Below are 20034 nucleotides of genomic sequence, written 5' to 3'. Positions count from 1 at the left end.
AATATACCATTTCTAGTTTTTCCGGATGAGGGAATTATACAATATAGCTAGGTTATTTATGTCACATGTATTTATAAAATATGAACAACAAACATCTCCTGAGTGTTTTTTTTAGGAAGGTCATAGGGAAAAGCTTACCCCCAAAGGTAAACTCTTCTATCTGTAATTTTGACAGTATATCGAGTAATTTTTAAGCAAATCGTCGGGAAAAAATTCACTGTCAAAATATCTCTTTTGGATTTTTCTTTTCGGAACAAGCGAGTTATACCATAGTGTAAGATTATTACAGAAAATATTTTACTGAAATTAGAACAAATTTGTATCAGTTATTACTGAGAAAATTGTCCAAAAAAATTCAACCCTTGAGAAAACCACTTCTTCTGTATGTTATCGGAATAAACGATTTATGCTGTATGTTAGTTTATTAATGAAACATTTCTTTACGAAATATGAACAAAATTGCCTGAGGCGTTAATGGGAAAACTATCGGGGTAAAGCTCACCCTAAGATTAAGCTACTCCTTCGAACGAGTTGTTTGTTAGGTTATTAATGATACGTTTATTTATGAAATGTGGTTGAGAAAATTCTGCAAAAAGAACGCATACCATACAGTAAATTACACCATATATATTTTTTCAGAAAAATTATTCATATGCGGTGGAGATTCGTTAATAAAATATATATTTATAAAAAGTAAATAAAATCGTCACAGCTTTTTTTACTTGAGAAAATTGAATTGTTTTAAATTTTAATCCTTCAGTAGATTACCCTTACTTTTAGATGTCGAAGGACATAAAATTCGAAAGATAGTACGTTGTTAAAACGTTATGTCTAGAATTCGGTCCAGATACGTTGCACAGTATGGCCTCTATTTGAGTGCGTGTAAAAGCGTGACGAACCGAGAGACGAATAGATGGACAGACATCGAAAAATCATTTTTTCGATATGTAGGAGCCATGTAACTTGAATTCATTGAAATCTGGTATTCGGTTTTTATAACTATAACCAAACTTTCTTCTTTCGTCGCTCGAATGTGAAAACGAATAGGCCTACACCGACACGTAATGTGATAATTTGTAATCCCAAAAATTTAATTTGTTATGTTTAATGTGTTGTCACGCTAGAAAAAGAAGCTTATGCATGTTAGATCATTTTATTGTCAGTTTTTCACGCTAGTGTATAATTCGTCGGAAGCATTCGTGTTATTCATAAAGAGAGCTGTAAAATTTAGTTTTGTTTAAAGAAGGCATTCTTGATTTTTTTTACACAGATTTGCATTTGCTGCACTTGTTGATATGAAACAAAAGGAGAGAGGGAGAGAGAGAGAGATAGAGAGAGAGTCAATACTCTAAAAAGGAACACACACACACAGAAACACTAGAACAGACAACGAGCTATGGCTGTGATTGTGTTCGTCACGCTGTGTGTAAAGCTGCAGGTCGCGCTTGTTTTGTTTTTTACAGACACACTCGCAGTGAGTTGAAGTTTGAAGTTACTTCTGCTGTGTTTAAAAAAAACCGGAGAGGGAATGATTAAGCATACCATACCATAAACTAAAAACAATCGCTATTAGTAATAAATAGTAAGCTAATTCTGAATAAATACGTCATCAGAAAAACAAAAAGTTATTTCATTATTATATTGTTTCGGTTCTTATTAACATAAAAATTATACACTTTCTACAATGTTTCGTAAAGAAAAAAAATTGAACAGGATCGGATGGGATTCGATCTGGGGTCAAAACAGTATAAGAATTAATAATCCGTCGCTCTATCCACTTTTTTTTAATAGTATTTATTGAGCACTTACATAATAGTTACAGTAATAACAATTAGAAAAATGCAACTAATAACAAGAAATACAAAAGATAAACATACCAGTAGTTAAAGCAAAAAAAAATAAATTAATAGATCGCCTGATAATACTGAGCAAGTCAGCGATGACGTTGGGGAACAGGTATACGCAAAAGAGAATAAGATAACCAAGAAATGTATAAATCCGGGGAGAAATCCGTAGAAAGATGAAGAAAGAGATCAGCCGTTGTAATTGTCAACCACACAACAAAATTATGTTTAACTGAAGGGAAGAAAACAAAATCGGGGCGCAAAATCATATTGTCACAAGTTATATAGTCGGTACTAGTGCGAAGGATTCTGGCAAGAATCTGAGTATATTTTTGCCAAAGAGGGTATATCCTAGTACAGGTATGAAGACGATGTGAGAGGGTATCAGTTTGTCCACAAATATGACAGAGGGAAGCAGGGGAGATGCCCAGGGTATAAGCTCGTGCATTTGTTAAAAATAAGTTATGCACCAATAAATACCAAAGCGAACGTAAGGGGGAAGATAAAACTGGGGAACCAATGTTACGCCAAATTTGGGGCCAGTTAGGAAATTTACGGACTATAAGCGGAACGCAAGAGGGAGAAGCATAATATTGATATAATTGTGAAACGGTCATATCTTCAAGCCGAGCCCGTGCGATAAGGCCATATGCAATATCGAGAACTACCGTTTTTAAATAAGGATAGGTCGGTGACCATCCATGAACGGAGACAGGAGCAGTGAGCGTCACGTGACTCAGGCAGCGCATGATGTATTGTGACGAAAAGGAATTGCTAAAAACACAAAGCAGTTTACAGGTTCTATGAAGAAAAAGACATCTGGCCTGTAAAGCAATGTCCTTGATACCAAGACCTCCAACAGAAGGTCGACTGCAAACTACCTGGCGATTTACCCGAAGAGTATGTTGATACCAAAGAAAATATAACATATGTTTGTTTACTTTGTTAAGAATAGCAACCGAGGGCGGGAAAAGTTGCATAATAAAATATAAAAGACTAAGAGCATAAACCTGAATAAAAGTGGCACGTTCAAAAAGGGTAAGACTTCTTGTTTTATGTTGATAGAATAAAGTGACCAACTTAGAAACAACAAGATTATAATTTACCGAGATGGTATGTTTAACGGATGGATACCAGGTAATACCAAGAATTTTATGACAAGAAACAGATGTGAAGGGGGAAACAAAAGACTTATGTGCTTGGTCGGAAAGGCATAACAATTTGGTTTTCTCAACATTGAGGGTCGCACCTGAGGCTTGACTAAATAAGCGCAAATTATATTGAATCGTATCAAGGTCACTTTGAGAATGAAAAAAGAAGCTAAAATCATCAACGTACGTTTGTAGTTTGAGAACCGCCTTATTAAGACAAATGCCATCAATTTCACGATAAATTTTACTAATAAAAGGCATAACTGCAATGCTATATAAAAGGGTGGATAAAGGACACCCTTGGATTAGACCACGTTCAAGCAGAAATGAAGAAGTAAGCGCTCCATTAAGTTTCAATTGTGCCGTACGATCTCGGTAAAGAGCACGGAGCATATTAAAATAACTGGTGCCCAAATGTAATGCTTCCAAAACACGAAAAAGATAGTCATGATCAATTTTATCAAAGGCCTGAGAAAAGTCAGTACTTAATATTGCTGTGGCGCGAGTGGAATAACGCTCAAAAAAAGCGATGGTGTCACGAATATTTGCTAGTGCCAAATATAGGGGGTGTTGGACATCATGACCAAATTGGGCAAAATGTAAAATATTTGGGAGGAAATTACGTAAACGAAAGGCAAGAACCTTGGTTAAAAGTTTATAATCACAGCAAGTAAGACTTATAGGCCGGTACTGAGTGACACAAGGGGACTGAGACTGCTTCGGAAGTAAAACGATAATACTATGCGTAAGAGAGGTCCCTAAACGTAAGTTGACACGAAAATCATTAAAGAGTTCGGTAAAAAAAGGAATAAAAATATCAGCAAAATTTGATAAAATTCATAAGGAAATCCATCCACACCACTAGATTTATGTTTTGGCGTGGTCATTATAACATGCTTGATTTCATTTTCAGTAAAAGGGGCATTCAAAACATCTTGAGCTGCAGGTTCTAAGGGAGTCAACTCAGAAAACAAATCATCAGGGCACGGAGAAGAAGGATGTCGGCTATAAAGATGGGTATAATAACGGGTAAAACAAGGAGCAACATTGGTTCCCAACCATAAACGACCCTCCTCATCTTGAATCTTACCGATTAGCCGTTGTTTGCCCCGACGTCTTTCAGCAGTTACTTGAACCAGACCGGGAGATTCAGTGGGCTGACTCGAAATAAGTTTACTCCTCACACTAATACCGGATAACTTGGTGCGAAGTAATGATAACAGAAAAGCTTTCACCTGTTTAATTTGGGTAAAACAGGAGTCCCTTGTTGATAAGCAAGATGGTACTCATGCAAAAGTCGGTAATAATAATTATACTGCTCATGAAAGTTTTTACTTCGCTCACGACAATAGTCTCGACAGAGACGTCAAAGGGTATGTTTACCCCGAGAGTCCCACCACTGCATAATGTTACGCTTACGTAAAGATTGCTTACTTATTTCATTCCATTTTTGGCGAAGAAGTGCTTGAAAGGATAAATCAGACAAAATACTAGTATTAAGATGCCAAAAAGATTTTCGTAGATATTGTGTTACAGGTAAATTAACAGTTAAAATAACAGAATGATGATCAGAAAAACAGACTGGGACCAGTTCTATGCTTTGAACATGAGGAAGCAAGGATGCAGAGATGAAAAAAGCATCGATGCGAGATGCTCCTTGAGAATGAACATACGTATAACCCGGGTCGTGAGGGTGAAAATGACGCCAAACATCCACGAGACCAATTTGAATAAGAACATGAAGCAAATTAGTGGAAGGGGTACGGTTCTGTAAGGAATCTTGAGAACCGGGAACTTCATTGTGATCACCTCCCCAAATAATAGATCGAGTACCAGCATGCAATGCAGTAGCAACGTCATCGCTGAAAAAATTATTACGTTGAATACGGTTTTGCGAGCCAGATGGACTATAGGAATTACAAAGGTGTATAGTTTCCAAATTGCCAGTAATAATGCGACCATCAGGATAATTATAAACCTGATCGAGGTGTAAATCACTGCGATAAATAAGTGCAGTACCTGTGCCTGCTACAGTTTCATTACTAATAAAAGTATAATTATATAAACCGTGTAAATCAGTAATTTTAACCTCCTGGGCAAACAAAATATCAATCATTCTAGTATTAATAAAGGCAGCAACTGCATCCTGTTTCGTAGCGGAAGAAAGTCCGTTAAAGTTTATAGTACCAATCCTAACACCATACATAATATGGAAAATAGAAAAGTAAAAATGTAAAACATACGGGAGTAATATACAAAATGCAAAGCCTATGCACGAAGCAGATAAATTACCACACCGCAAAAATTTAAACTCCAAAAAAATTAACCAAAAATTAAGACGGCGTTTCAGCATTTTGGTTGGACGAAAAGGAATGTTCATTAGATGCAGGGGGCACCTGTGGTTGCGAAAGTTGTTTAGATCGCGTGCGGAGAGCAATACTAGGTTCATCAGACAGAGATGAGTCAAGAACTTTCTGAACTTTAGGAGCTTTACTGTCAAGGAGAGGGCGTTTCTTTTTCTTCGACGTATCCAAAGGTACCATCTCAACATTCATCACACTAGGCAAATTTGTGGTGGGAATAACAGAAACACTAGGAGAGGTAACAAGTTCCGGACTAGATGCTGCAGCGTGTTGTTCATGTACTGAGTGGTCACTTGAAACGTTCACTGAGGGCGTTGAAAGAGACGAGTCCACTATTAACGACATCGCAGCAGCAGCCTCTAAAGTATTATCCGAACTTACCTGATTCAATCCAGAAGTAATAGAAGGTAGTATCACACCTTTGCTGGAAACATCAGCAGGCGAAATAGTTACAGAAGATTTCTCTAAAGAAGGAGCTCGAGGGGTACTAAGTGAGGGAGGGGTATTTTCCACATCACCATCAGCACTAATAGTCTTGACTAGGGAAGAGGTAGAAAGTACAGGAAAAACACTGAAGTTAGTAACATCTGGAACAGCTTTAAGTAGCACGGGAGGCGGAGCCAAGCGTGAATTTGACTCGGAAGGTAGTCGAGAACCTCCAGAAACCGGAACAGTCACAGGAGCACGTTTAGGCAGTCGTTTATCACATTGCGAAATCAAATGCTGATCACTATCACATCGCGCACAAGTTTTAATTTGTCCAGGATATGTCACCCATAAACGAAGACCATGGACTGTGACATATGACGGAATGTTCTTTTTGAGGACGATCTTAAGTAATTTCCGCCCGGTACGCACCGGGTAAAAATGTCCAGTAGAGTAGAGTTCATCGGTAAGACTTAGAATTTCCCCATAAGAGAGAAAAACTTGTTTAAGGTGTAAATCGGAAAGTTCCATTGGAACCACATGAATGCGGACCAATTTAATCAAATATGAAGCCGAATCAATAGGTAGGTTATACGAACCTACCGCATCAGAATACTTAACAGTATCTGTAAATTCATTTAAAATGCGTTCACAATCTTCCTGAGTTTTTAATTTAATATATAATAGCTTACGTGGAAATTCCATTTCTATGCTGAGCACAGTTTCCAACGGTAACCCAAAGGTATCCCTAATCCACTCATGTAAAATAATAGAAGTCGGCACATTTACCACACTTTGAAAACTGATACGAAGAGTATTGAGGCGAATCGTGTTCATATCGAACTTGTCAGAAAACTGGATTCCAAAAGAACAAAACAAAAAAAATGCTATGTGATAATAATAAGAACAGGTGAAAAGTACAATTAAATTCAGTCAGATAACACACACACAAGAAAGAGGAATCGACACACTACACTAGTAGCTGCTCGAAAATCCACTTGACCACACAGACTTTCTTTTATCGCCTATCTTTTTCTTAAGAAACAAATGCTCATGGCTATAGAGCATGTCACTTCCAAATTTAAGACAACAGTTTTTCTCTTTGTTTATATATTTCCGTACAACATCTTGGTTACAGAAGCTAATTTATATTTGGCAGACAATTTACACCCTAGATTTAAGCCAATAAATGCAATATTTTACTCCACTTTCCTGTTCCTTGATTCAACTGTCCCCCTGTTCAGTTACCAATTCTGTAATTCCCTCTACAATCGTGCTGTGCTACTCCAAAAATCCCCTCGAAAACATTATTGCCAGTATACACAGAACCGAACATAATTTTGTTTTTTGCTTATATTTTTTATTATTTTATTATATTTTTTTGGAAATATCTCCTTAGATGGATTGCTTTCTATTATCTCTTCATACTAATAACTGAATTTTATCCATAAACATAAGGAAAATGAAATAATTGAGAAACATAGTGAGTTACAGTATACGCGCAATTTTTTTTGCGCATGGGAGTACATAATCAAAAGTAATATTAAGTTATAAAAATGTCTGCAGTTCAAGATTTAAAACTATTATATAACGGTCTGTAATTTAATATTTCAAAATTGTATGTTATACTTTTATATCTAAATTAGAATACTGAAAAACCGAGTTCTTATTTAAGCTCATATATTACAAATACTATATTCAAATATTGCATATATAAGATTTAAATATATAATCGTGTATACATTCAATGTTCCCTGACGTGTCAAGCTAATCTGTTCACTTCGTGAATTATATATATGATAGAGGATGAAAATCAATACAATACAGTTCTATATGGTAAATGGAGGAAACAACTGATTTTTTCCTTCCCATAATATCTTCTAGCCTTGAAAAAATCAAGCCCGTTTCGGAACGTAATGCCTTTCTGGAAGCATCTGAATAACTTTTCGAAAAAAAAAAGTTCAGTATCTACAGATATTTTCAAATATCAAAAGTCCCGAGAAAACCCACGGACACGATGTTGTCCACCACAAAATTACTTGGCCGGGGATCAAATCAAAGACCCCATCCATCAGAGGTAAGAGTTCTACCACTGAGCCACCGTGCCTCTAAGGATTTGATGAAATTCAAGTATCAATAAATTATATTAAATCACTTCTCTCCATTTGAATTTCCATGCTATTTATTTTTTTTAGAAAAAACTATTGTAACTTACCTACCTTATTAACACTTTATCATAATCAGGGATCAGTATATTCAAATGTATACATATTAAACAATAAATAAATAAATTATTAAATAAAATGGAACACAAAATGTTCTCGTATTTATCACAGCTTCGAATCAATCAGAGTTCATGTGCTTAATGTTTGCCACATACTTTGTTATTCATTTGAATACATTATAGTACAATTGTCGTAACCTTAAGTTTTAAATTTTCTTGAGCTTTTTCAATTAGTTTCTTACTAGACTACCTAAAATAGACTTACTATATTATTATTATTATTATTATTATTATTATTATTATTATTATTATTATTATTATTATTATTATTATTATTATTATTATTATTATTATTAGTAGTAGTAGTAATATAAAAATAACCACCATTGCTTATTAAGTTTCCATTATAATGCTAAAACTTTCCTAACCAAGGGCGCCGATCCTGGGAGCCCCAAATGCTCATCTGGGCCCCCTAATTTTACTCTTTAATTACAACACGAAATTTATTCTTACTAGAACATAATATTCTTTAGTGAACTTCTTTTAACGTTCTGAAAAACATAATTAATCCTGCAATTTCAGACCTGCTTTCATAATGACTATATGTATACTGTCATATATATGTATTTTTTATGAATATACAATATTTGGCATAATTTGAATTCAATTTGTCTTCAAATCGTAGTGTATGCCTTCTTAGACCCTTGCCTGCAACCAAATACATATCTGAATGCCCTTCCCCAAAATTTCATAGAAATCAGCGCCCTTCTTCCTAACCATTTTTTATTAAATGCAAACTAGAAGAAATGGTGAAGAAGCTACTGAGACTAGTTCAATTGGTTCCTGGAACTATATATGTTTTTTGAATGCTATTGTCTGTTACAACTAAATAATAGTTCATTTAAATAAGTGAACGAAAGTATTAATAACTTCTATAATATCACTTTCCATTCAATTAAATTTCTATGCTATCTGATATTTTGTAAATTATTGCAACATACCTTCCAATCCAAGTAGAGGATTCACCAATGTACTTTATGCCAGTCATTGAAGAATGTGAGAGACAATCCTTTACGAGATAACGAATGATAAAACTCAAATTCGCTGCTGCATTTACAGTTTTTTGTGTACTAAGTAAAAAGAAAAGAATTGAAAACAAGAAAAACATTCTTCTATTTAGATGGACTTGCAAATGGCATGCCAACGGTCTCATTAACTATTCTATAAAGATAAACTCTATTTTTAGAAGTAAAAAAAAGCATTCAATTATTAGTTTGTCTCTTTTAATAAAGATGCACCTTAACATAATCTATCTTACTCTTGGTATCTGGAAGTTATAAAATTGACAAGTGATTACTCTAACTACTTCCTTCTTCTACAATTAATTACTTATGCGAAATAGTTTAACTTTGAGAACGTTGTTATGTGCTATTTTCAGACAAAAGTTCTATTGAAACAGTGGTAAAAATCATAAGTATTTACATTATGAAGATAATAAGTTAGCTATTTATAGAAATAGAAGAAAACTGCAATGTCTTTTTCCAAAACCCAACAAAATTGATTAAAAACTTAGAATCATATCTAAAAGTAGAAACTGAAAATTTGCTGATGTATTCGGGGGTGACTTTTCGTGGATTCAACAATAAATTTGTATTGAATACTTTGTATTTAAATCAAAATTCACTTCTGGTAATTTTAAATAAATTAGAAAGAAAGAAAGACGGAAATTTCATAACGAGGAACTGCATAATTTATATCGCTTACAAAACTTTGTTAGGGTCATCAAATCTATGAGGCTTAGGTGGGCCGGTCATATCGTCAGAATGAAAGAAAGAGGAACGCTTTCATAGTTTCAAGTGGAAAACCAATAGCAAAACGACCACTAGAAAGACATAGGCGCAGATGGGAGGACAATACTAACATGCATCAGTCAGAAATAGGAAAACAAAGTAGAAACTGTATCCAGTTGGCTAAGGATAGAAGTCAATGAAGAGCTTTTGTGAACGCGACATTGAACCTCCGGGTTCCATAGGCCGTAGAGTTGGTTAATTAGAAAGAAACAAAGAACGAAATAAATATATACTAAGTCTACTTTAACAAAATTTATACATAACAGTACCGTAAATAAATTAACAATTTGAATGAAGTCTGTTCATAAATGATTATGGTCTCTCTTTTATTGTTTCAAAATATACATTAGTCGCTAACATAATCATCATCGTTGATTATGTTTGACCTTTCGCAAAATTCCACTTTTGAAAAAGATTTCTTTCTTGAAGGCAAACAGTTGATTCCAACCTTTATTCTATATTATCTTGAGATCAAAAGTTTTAACTGTTATGTAATGTACTAAGAAACGGAATAAGTGGTAGTCAAATTCACTATATCCTGTAAACATGGGGAAAAATGCAGGAATCTCCATCCTAGCCTTGCATTTAAAAGTTTGGCTTACTAAAAATTATTTATATTTTTACTCTGTCCCTATATTCATCCGGACAAATTTCAAAAACTACTTGATGAATGACCATCACTTTGGCCACAATGTAGAAATTTAAAATTTAGGAAACAAGTTTTCTGATGGAGATGATCCATCCAGTTGATCCCAAGATATGGACAATCAAATATCTAGAGACCAAATTTTTTCATGGAGGTGGTCGATCTAGTTGATCCCAAAATAAGGACAACCACAAATGTAGAAACAAAGTTTGTTAATGAAGGTGATTCATCAAGTTGATACCAAAATATGGACAATCAAAAATTAGGAACCAAGTTTGTTAATGGAGGTGATCCATCCAGTTGATCCCAAGACATGGATAATCAAAAATCTAGGAATCAAGTTTGCTAATGGAAATGATCATCCCGTTGGTCCCAAGATATGGACAATCAAAAATCTAAGAACCAAGTTTGTAAATAGAGATGATCCACGCAGTTGATTCAAAGATATGAACAATCAAAAATCTAAGAAACAAGTTTGTTGACGGAAATGGCCAATCCAGTTGATCCCAGGATATGAACAATCAAAAACCTAGGGACCAAGTTTTTTGATAGAGGTGGTTCATCCAGTTGATCCTAAGATATGGACAATCAAAAATCTAGGAACCAAGTTTGTTGATGGAGATAATCAATTCTGTTGATCCCAAAATATGGACAATCAAAAATCTAGAAAACAAGTTTAGTAACGAAGATGATCCATCCAGTTGATCCCAACATATGGACAATCAAACATCTAGGAACAAAGTTTGTTAAAGGAGGTGATCCATCCAGTTGATCCCTACATATGGACAATCAAACATCTAGGAACAAAGTTTGTTAAAGGAGGTGATCCATCCAGTTGATCCGAAGAAATGGACAATCAAAGATCTAAGAACTAAGTTTATTAATGGAAGTTGTGAATCCTGTTGATCCCAAGATTTAATAATCGAAAATCTAGAAACCGTATTTATTAATGGAGATGATCCATCCAGTTGATCTGAAGATATGGACAATCAAAAATCTGGGAACCAACTTTGTTAACGGAGATGATCCGAAGATATACATAATTAAAAACATAGATTCCTAGTTTGTTGATATAGGTGATGAATATTGTTGATCCCAATATATGGACAATCAAAAATCTAGGAACCAAGTTTGTTAATAGAGATGATCGATCCAGTTGATCCCAAGATATACAGATTCAAAAATCTAGGAACCAAGTTTGTTGATGGAGATGATCTGTCCAGTTGATCTTAAGGTATGGACAATCAATAATTTAGGAACTAAGTTTGTTAATGGAGGTGATCCATCTAGTTGATACCAGGATATGAACAATCAAAAATCTAGAAAGCAATTTTGATAATGGAAATGATCCATCCAGTTGATCTCAAGATATTGACAACCAAAAACCTATTAATTAAGTTTGTCGATGGAGGTGATCCATAAAGTGGATCCTAAGATATATATAATCAAAAATCTATAAACTAAATTTGTTAAGGGAGATGACCCATCCAGTTGATTCCAAAATATGAAGAATTAATAATCTAGGAAGCAAGGTTGTTAATGGAAGTAATCCATCGAGTCGATCAAAAATATGGACAATCAAAAATCTAGGAACCGGAACCAAGTTTGTTAATTGAGTTTATACATCAAGTCGATCTCAATATATACATAATGAAAAATCTAGGAACCAAGTTTTTTAATAGAGATGATCCCTCTAGTTGATCACAAGATATAGACAATCAAAAATCTAGGAATCAAGTTTGTTAATATAGGTGAACTATCAAGTTGATCCCAAAATATACATAATCAAAAGTCTAGGAAACTAATTTGTTAATGGAGTTGAATCATCCAGTTGATCCGAAGATTTGAACAATCAAAGATATCGTTTTTCCCTGTACTCTTGTGGAAGTATTAAGGATGTTACCGTTGCTTGTTAGATTTCCCGCAGTGATATTAAGAAAGCGGATTAATATAATGTTGACAATGCTACATACTAATATATTTGTGAGATATAATGTTGAAATGAATCTACATAACTCTCTTCTTAATTTAATTGAAATAAAATGCTGTACATAAACGTACGCTTCCTACTATTTATATTTGTAGCTAGTTTTTCTTACCAAAAATCAAACCTAACTCTTTCACGTGGTATAAATTGTGACGCTACTATTGTTTTTTCTTTGGTTGATTTTGCAGGGTACAGTCTAGTATTGTCACATTAGGTCCACCATTGTACACAATTACGCTTTTAGGGTTCAGAAGTGCTAGTGTTTAGCTGACAATCCTAAAATACTCGTTCTAATTCATACGCATTACGCAGTAAATGATCGCCCATTATAATAATATAATTCCTTGAGATCATAATAAAGAATTCCTCGGATATCACACCTCTCAAAGTTAGTGAAGTCTATCTTTAGGAGTGAGGGCTAATATTACTTTGAGAGATAGTCACAGTTCTTTTACGCTTGCCTGTCATCGGTTAGCTACAACACATTCTAAAAGAGTCTTTTTTGTTTTGTTAGAATAGACTGGAAACATTTTTTCTTTGCGCTTTCTTGTTGTTTGATAAATTATAAGGTAACCATATACCGTCGATCCAATGCCCAAACCGCGAATTTGATTTTGAGTTATAAGCAGTTTAATATTCAACTTACTCCGAAAAATCAGTATATAGACTTAGACACATGTTTTAGGAATTGACGATAATTTCTAATATACTCATATTTCACAAATTGAACTTTGGTATTGGAATCTATGTGCCCCAAATAACATGAAACTGCACTTACATGAAAACAGCAAAATTTGCACATTCACGGTTTTGGCATACCTTCTCTTCACACTTGATTTTCTGCAAATGCTCTTGGACATGCAAACATGATGACAACTATCTCACACAATTACTTCAAAGTAATTACGTGGTTCAATTAGACTCTTCAGAGTATGATTATCTAGAGTAGTCTATCGATTATTAGCTAGTTTTTCACGACAATCGACACTTTCGAAATTGAAATAACAAATATATATACACACATATATATAGAGTCTACTGGAAAAATATATACATTAAGAAAGAAAATCTATCTATATTATAAAATTGAAAGTGTCTGGGTTTGTGTATCTTAATCTTTTGAACCACCCGACCGATCTCGATCAAATTTTTGACGTAGATGAAGTTCTGACCTGGGAGTGTTTTTAGCTTTTCACTTTAAGAAGGTAGAACTTAGAGAGGGGAGAGGAAGGCGAATTATAGAATACATACAATAAATACAATTTAATAACTCTTGAACCGAACGACAAGTCTCAATCAAATTTTCAACATAGATGAAGTTCGAACCTGGAAGTTTTTTATTATTTCATTTTGATGGTAGAACTTAAAGGAGGGGAGGGTAGGAGGAAAATATGTGGCCATGTTCGTGAGTTATTAACTCTTGAACCACCCGACTGATCTCGGTCAAACTTTCAACATAGATAAAGGTTTGGACCTAGGATGTTTTCATCATTTTACTTTAACAGCACAATATAGTTGTTGGGAGACATATATGTTAAAAAAAGATAACGGTGACTGTCTTTGTGACTTCATCACACCTAAACCACCCGACCGATCTTAATCAAATTATCCACATAGATGAGGTTCGGGACTGAGGTGGTTTTTTTTCTATCCCTTTGATGGTAGAACTTAAGGGCCAGGGAGAGGAGGGAGGGAAGAGAAATATAAAAATATATAATACTTAATTATTATTTAAACACCCGACCAATCTTAATCAAATTTTCAACATAGATGAGGTTCGGGCCTGGGATTTTATTCATCTATTCACTTTGACGATAGAACTTAGGGAAGAAGGAGGAGAAGTTAAAAAAGTAAAACTTAATAACTTTTGAACCAAACGATTAATCTCGATGAAATTTTTAGTTTAGAAGAGGTTCGGGCCTGGGATATATTTTATCATTTAATTTTGATGGTAGAACTTAGATAAGGGGAAAGAAAGTGGAGATATATAAAAATAAATAAAACTTAATAATTCTTAAACCACCGGCCCGATCTCGATCAAATTTTCAACCTATTAAAATAGATGACATTTGAATCTGAGATGGTTTTTGTCATATCACTTTGACGGTGTAACTTAAAGGAGAGGAAAACCCTCTCCAGCGACCAGGGACCCTATGCACCAGAGATGAACGCTTTACCACCGAACTCTATTAGATTTTGAATCTGATATCGTAGTACAACTAAATGGACCAATGTCATTAGGCGGTGTGATTATTATTAACGATTATTTTACGGGTAAATCAAGCTAATACGCACATAGTACATGCTTACCTTAATGTCACTATTAGCCATTCTTCAGGTGGTACAGTTAGTCTGAAGTTTGTGTTTATCTTTGTTATTGCTAATGCTACTAGAGACAACAGTCTATCAAAGGTAATCACATTCATTCTACAGTAGCTAAAGAACTTCGAGGGATAATTGTGTAAATCACTATATAGCGTGTAAAGTTTTCCCTTCAGCAATCTCTCACTATATATAGGATGTAACCAATATTTCTTTTTTCCTCTTTTCATCCTTCTTAAATTTAGCATTATCGCACAAACAGTAGCCCATTCTTCGAAGTCCATCGTACTGTGCCCAATCCTCCCAAATTGTGATATCAAATGCCCGGCAACTGTAGGCGAGGGTGTGACCACAAAAGTGTTTCGTCGCCGTGAAGCTGATGACTGTAGGCGACAGCGACAAGATAGTTGCCTAACTGTTTTGTCGCCAGTGAGCGGTAGGCCTTATATTACTTGCAATTCCGTTCCCATATTACTTAACGTGATAAAGGAAGGAGGGGGTTCGGCTTTGCGTTACGAAGTGTAACAAAGGGGAAGTAGAGAGTTTGCTTCCTCGTTACGTAACATATGTTTTCTTGCTGTATTTTTTATTTTTGTTCTCAGATTTATATGCAATGTTTTAAAGAAATAATTTAATTCAGTTCAATTTCGATTGTTTTGGGAAATTCCGAACATACAGCCTATATAAATTGAATCATGCACAAGGAATTCGAAGAAGCTACTAGACACCAACATAACTGGTGACGGATACTTCGTATATTACAATACAATAGAATTCCATTTTGTGGCTATCGCATCATTCCATTTACGGTACATGCTTTTTCTGGAGATACTTGTTAGTAATCGTAATCACCGCTTGAAAATGTTCTTCCGTTCCCACTCGTATCGCTATTTCTGAAAATTTTATTTAAGACTTTAGGTTTTAATTATTACCCCACTCTATTCTTCTAACGAGTTTCGCATGAGAAACAGAAGAAACTCTTTTTTTTCGTGAAATAGTGTTTTCTGCGACGGAAAGACCATGATTTCGAGCAAAATAAGATAATAAAACCTAATTCGTGGGATATTCATCTCGTAGATTTTTGTTTATTTTTTAGATTTGAATATTTCTGGTGAAATAGAGTTTATCAAGATTCTGGCATTGATTTAAGACAATAAGAATTTAAAAGGTGTAAACCGAGTCCAAAGCCCAAAGATGCTCGAAAGCTTGTTCTCAAAGATGTCCCATCTCTTTCGCATGTGTAGCCACATCAAATCTGTGGTCGACGAGGAAGATAATTCAAATGCACGAAGCATCCTGGATCCCGGAAAATGAAGTCGATGTCAACTATTTAGATCTTGTTTCACCTCCATTTTGCGGCAGTATTTTCTCGTTACCAATCATCAGTGATCTAAAAGGATGGGTGCGATCTCCTTGGGAATACGACACTATGCAATTTCGAAGAATTAAAACTGGTTAATTGAACAACCTTATGGGGTTAAAATATTATTACGGTACTAACAGTTCCTAATACTTTGATTTGTTGGTGAAAACGACTACAAATATATTTAGAATACAAGAATTTTGTAATAAAAAGGTTCTACCACTAAAAAAAGTTATTTGTTGTTGTAATAACCTACAAAATAAGCAAAATTGGTGAAAAAACAAAAATCAAAAAGCGTTACGTAACATAGGGGGAGGAGATCCTCCGCAATGCGTTACGAAATGTGACAAGGGGAGGGAGGGAGTAAAAAATGGTCAAAAATAGCGTTACGTAATATGTGGACGGTCCCCAACCTCTCCGCAGAATTAACAGAGACAGGGACCGTCACAAACAACAAATACACGGCAATAAGTTCCGAAAAGCTAGATGTCAATTACTTATATTTCACAGTTAAAAGCCTTGTGATTTAACAGAGTTCAGAACACTTATTTCAGATTTAACCTGTTTCACAAAGCAAATTACTTCCATCGGTAACTAAGAACCAATATCACAACTCTAAGTTGTTTGAAGTATCTGTGCCCTTTCATCATCTGTGAGATGAATTATATTGGAAGAAAACAAAAAGGAAAATTTGGATACTGTATCACGCAAAGATGTAAAACGATAATGGAACTGTGAATTTATTATATCAAATAGTTTAATATAAATGTTAATTCTAAAGTTTGATTCAATATTTCCGTCGAAGAAAAATATGAGCCTATAAAAGCCGACCGAACCGAATTTCCCTCCTTTTTGTTTGCGATGCTTCATCTACACGTCAAGCGTCCCAAAGATAGCCGATGAAAGGGGAGGGTGGAGGAACATTGCCAACTAACACAAAACTGAAAAGTATGTTGTTTCGATCTATTAGGAGGATAGGGTGAATGGCCTCCTTGGAAGTGTCCATTCACTGCTGGATTTCGCGCCATAGTAGTTACGCCACTGTGAAGGAATCATTCGATACTATCTTCTTGTACTAATCTTCATTATACCCATCAATTTCTAAGTGTAATAGTTATTTTATTGGCAATAGTGCTTGATTTGTCAACAATAGCGCTTGATTTGTCAACACTGTACAAAGCTGCATAGGAAAATAATTTAAACCTTCTGCTCTGACGATAATTGCCACTAGAACAATTGAAATATTGGCTAGAAAATGCGCATTAAAGGAACGTTATAGGTAATTATATTATTATTATTAGATGATTATTAATAATATATTAGACAATGTGTTTTTGTATTATAACATCTATCAAGTATTATTATTTTATATTTGGATACATACCTGGTTTTAATATAGCGTGTTGCACTCTCATGCATTTCAAATTTTCTAGTAGAACTTAAGTTCCTTGAATATCCTCGCGATCGATAACTTACCCACCATATCCACTGACTTTCCTGACTTTCTAATTCTTTATGTATCATTTCAACTTTGTTTTGAAAAGCTTTGGCTCTTTTTCTATGAGTTATTGGTAAAACTTGTGATGATAATTTTATTCGCTTTCGACACACTTCTTTTATATACCCAAGGAAATCACGTAGAAAGAAGTATATTATTTCCACAAGCGATAACAAACTTCCTCCGAAGAACAAGGAACAAATTCCACCAAATGAAACTAAAATATGAATGAAAAAAATAAGAGTAATGTATTGTCTTGTAAGTAAACTATCGTAGCGAATCAAACATCTACAATACCTAAAGAAATAAAAATAATAATTTTGATATCTCATTACTTCACGAAAACCAATATCTGATTGATCTGGCAGTAACAAAGTTCGGAGGTCCGATCCAACCATATTATAGTTCACCACCATACTATAGTTCATTAGCAATGCTACCGTGAAAATTTTAGGGGGCAGCAGGGGACCCCCTTGGATACGGGCTTGAATCAAACACAAAATTTCTGTCTGTGGTGAGTGCATAAAATAGCCATTTCGGCAAGGTATAAATTAAAGAAGTTATAGACATGATGATACAACAATATTGAATTTGATGCCTTACTAAGAGGCACCATTGTTTTCGTATTTTCACATTTTACTTTTTAATTTAGACTACACGCCGCTAGTGAAACAAAATGTTACGAACTTAACATTCAAATTGACTAAATTATTTACACTATATGTTTCGATGCCCTCAGTTTTTTTAGGTTGTTGTTGGGAGAGAAAGGACAACTAAAATTACCAAGTAATACCAGAAGGACATTATTTAGGTCTTCAAATTTAATTAATTATATTTTTTCCCTTCATAAACTGCATCAAACTTTCAATTTGCTTTATTTATGAAAATTGTTATATATTTGGAATACAACCGAAAAAAGAACGTTCGAGTGTATTATCTCTAATAGGTTTCTTAGTTCTGACATTATTAGTGCATCGAGTTTTCTCTCACTAGACAACTCGAACTACTTATCATCACTCAAGGAGCACCAACTGCGTACTGCCAATCATCTTGTTTTTTTTTTAACAATTAACCTTCCACTAAAACAGCAAGAAAGCGAGGAGAGGTCAACTAAAGCAACGGACCCTCACCGTGTAATGAAATCTTTACGAGACAACTTAACATGCTAATGTCAAAATTCGGGACGAAGCAACCGCCAGACGATCTAGTGTCTAGTTAGGCTAAAACAAGCATTGTAATCCCTTGTTCTTATCTATTCACACTACAATTATAGTCACCATGCAAGCGTTTTGGCCAGCATTTTTCTCTTAATGTCTAAAATAACAATGTTACATTACTTGACCTTCAGTAAAACAATTTGTCTGCTGAGGTAATTAGGGTGGAAAATAGTGTTACGCGGAGAGGCACCCGCCTCCTTCATTTCCTCTCTAAAGTCGTCACTGTGTGTATTTCTTTAGTATTCTCGTTATTGGTAATTGAAATGTGGATTTGGACTAATTTTTTTGACTAAGCCCGACTTCCAAACTCGATGCACAATTTCTGCATAACATGTAGTATAACGAGCATATCATGCATAACATTCTGTATAATAAAATGTAGTACACTTCCTGAGGTTATCTATGTCTACTAACACTTAGGGAAACCATCTACTTTACAGTTTTGTGAAGTTAATATTTGTTTTGAACAAAATGGTCACAATAAGTAGTATACACATAGGAATATATATTTACTATTACCTAAAAGTTGCAACTCTCCAAATACTATATCTCGTATAAACCTAATTCTTGGGAACCGAAACATCATGTATGTTACAAACTTTTGTGATGAAGATCTGTAAATAAAAATTAAATGGTTAAAGCATAGACATACTGTTCAAAAATTATATTTTCTTTAAGTTCTGGTCGTAAGTGATAGAGTATGGAGACATTCACCTTAATAAAATACTATCATTTCAAATAAAATTTGAATACCGATGCGCTACAAGTTTCTAATAGAGAATGAGAACATGCACATAAGTTATGATTTTGTATTAAGTTGGTGTTTTGCTATAATCTATCTATCTAGGCATATATATATATATATATATATATATATATATATATTACTGGAAAAATCATAACATAATGATATGATTATTTCTTGCAACTACTGGTCAAACAAGTGATAAAAATTAAATTTTAACTAATACAAGAATAAATAACATGTACATAAACACAACAATCCTAAAGCAAATCACATAGTAGAGATAACTTTATATACAAATCAATTTCTTCTTCAAGCATAATAAAATCAAATAACATAACGAAAGGTGTTTTAAAGAAAAAATCTCCTCTAGCTCTTTACCTGGTGGTATGGTTCCT

The sequence above is a fragment of the Thermobia domestica genome, chromosome 12 (assembly GCF_964235325.1).
Source record: "Thermobia domestica chromosome 12, izTheDome1.hap1.1, whole genome shotgun sequence".
Taxonomy (NCBI): Eukaryota; Metazoa; Arthropoda; class Insecta; order Zygentoma; family Lepismatidae; genus Thermobia; species Thermobia domestica.
Note: the sequence above shows the minus strand (reverse complement) of the source record.